This window comes from Galeopterus variegatus, unplaced genomic scaffold (genome assembly GCF_000696425.1).
Source record: "Galeopterus variegatus unplaced genomic scaffold, G_variegatus-3.0.2 Scaffold897, whole genome shotgun sequence".
In the NCBI taxonomy this organism is placed as follows: domain Eukaryota; kingdom Metazoa; phylum Chordata; class Mammalia; order Dermoptera; family Cynocephalidae; genus Galeopterus; species Galeopterus variegatus.
In genome coordinates, this window is record NW_007727008.1 from 101,711 (window position 1) to 104,239 (window position 2,529).

General features: G+C 44.1%; 1 pseudogene; it reads right to left on the reverse strand.

Annotated features, from left to right (window-relative positions):
- The window catches only part of LOC103590930, an 8,194-nt pseudogene extending 6,210 nt beyond the window's left edge, over positions 1 to 1,984 (reverse strand).
- Positions 1,985 to 2,529: the final 545 nt, after the last annotated feature.

The window sequence follows — 2,529 nt, forward strand, 5'->3', positions numbered from 1 at the left end:
TTCAAGGAGTTTGCAGTCTAATGGGGGAGACAGACATAAAGGGGCCATTAAGATGATTTGATGTTGAGAAAAGTATAGGTGCCATCTAAGTACACTGTAAAGGGGTTAATCCTAAAGAAAGGCCAGGGAGGGACTTGTGGGAAGTGTTCACGGCTAAGAGCTGAAGGATGAGTGGAAGTTAAGTCAGATAAAAGGGGGAGGGTGTGTGGAGAGGGTGGAGAGAGTGTCCTGAATAGAAGGTCAGTGTGTTGAAAGGTGCAGAGATAAGAAGGACAAAACAGTTGAGGGCCCACAAGAACTTCAATAAGTTCTTGAGTCTACAGAACAAGAGAGAGAAAGACCAGCCATGAGGCTGGAGAATTAGGCATGGGCCAGCTCTCGGAGGGCCTTGGTAGGAGTATGGACTTTCCCCAAAGCACTGGGAAGCCACTGTACAGTTTTAAACAAAATTAGTGTCTTGCTAGGATTTGCATCCAGAATAATTTCATGTGCTGCAGTGCAGACAATGGATTGTAGGACGTAAAACAGAAGGTAGGAGGCCAGTTAGAAGGCTATTGCCATGGTCCTAGGGACAGAGAGAAGCTTTAGAAACAAACCTCTGGCTAACCAAGCAGAACACCCAAGTTACAAATGAAAGTATTAGTTAGAACAAAGTTTTCCACAACTACGTTATTAATCTTATCATTTGTGATCTTTGGAAAGAAAAAGTATATAGCGTAGTTATTATTCTGATTCTAAACTCTGTCCTGAAGGTCAAGAGAGCAGGGCCGTCTTCACATGAAGATGAATCGGGCAGCAGTGTTTAAGCGGTCAGCCATGGAGGATGTGGGGTGCTGAGGGGCCATAGGGTAGATATTGTAGTTTTCAACTGGAGTTGTGCATCAAAATCACCCATAGAGCCTCTTAAAGATATAGATAATAGGGCCCCATCCCAGATCTACTGATTTACGATCTCCAGAGGTGGGGCTGGAGAATATAGCTCCATAGCAGATTTTGATACATTTTGATTAGGAACTTTGTGTGTAGGGCATGAAGGACTGAGGATCTGAATAGTGCTTTTCAGAGAATACAGAGGTGGGCATTAATAACGAGGTATAATTTGCAGAACTTAGCAATTGATTGGATGTGACCCAGAAGGCAAAGAGAGGTTCCAGAGATGCAAGTGTCTGTGATCATCTGCCAGGCCCTTTACGACCTGGGCAGTGCTTCTGTGAAAACTGGAGAAAGTCACCACTCTGGGCACAGGGCTGGACAACCTGAGCAAAGCTGGATTTCAGTCCCCCATCAGCCCCCCTGCTAGGTGCTCTTTCTAGCCATCAGTCCCTCTGGCAATCCTGGTTTCCCATCTGGAAACTGGAGGTGCAGGAAGCATGGGTGGGCTGGTTAGAAAAGAGCTTGGCTGGTTCAGTTTGGGTCACAGTGTGTTTGATCAGTAGGAGAGTACCTGTCTATCTACAGGCATTAGAACAGGCGAGTGGAAATGGGAGACTACTCCCTAAGCCCGGAGCTGAGAGGTATTAGCAAGTGGCAAAAGCTGAAGACACCGCATTGTGTGATACAGCCAAAGGGAAGATCACAGATAAAACAGAGTTCCCTAGTACTCACGCATAATTGGCTACAGTTACATTAAAAGCACTGGGAAGAAACAGTCACCTAGAAGGTAGCCAATGATAGAACAGCATTCCCTCCCCAGAATGTAATGTTATTTTCCTGAAAACTTCAGGAAAGTTTTCCTGAAACTTAGCCTGAAAAATAGTAAGAAATTTCATGGTAGGGTAACTTCAGGCTTTATAGGAAAAGCAGGACAGAAGAACCAACCTTGCAGGAACTTACGAATATTATCACATTGTCTAAATTTGAAAACTGGAGGGCACACTAACTAAAGCACTGTCCGTAACATTAAACACCGCCTAAATTAAAGGACAATTAAATGCCACGTGTTATCTCCTGATTGCTAGACACCTCTTAGGATCTCTTCCCCCATTTAACTGGGATGGTTGTAAGTTGATTTTGCATTATTGCAGACAATGTTTACTTGCATTTCAAGATATGTTTCCTTTGTTCCTGGGTTTGGCTTCCTGGGATATGTTTCCTTTGTTCCTGGGACTGCTCAGGTGTCCAGTCCTTTCTGATTTGGAGCTGTTTTCTCCTGCTTCCTGGAGTAAACTAGTGTGTGTGAAGGAACATTTTCATGACTGAGGAAGTTATTTCTCAAATACCTCGACTTAGGCACAGGGTGATGAAAACATCAGCAGAAGAGGGCACAGAGTTGCAACCTGTCAGTTCCTCTTAGAGGTTTCAGTTCTCGTCTCCCTGCAGATAACAGCTAATAATATAACCCACATTCGTCGGACATTTCTATGCCCCAAGTGTTGGGCTCAGTGTTGTGCACATATTGTGCTATTGACCCTACAATAACATTGTGAAGAAGGTATTATTACCACCATTCTAGAGATGGGGAAATTGGCCCTTAGCTTAAAATAATTGGTCAAGGTCAAAGTAGTAACACCAGTCAGTGGTAGACACAGA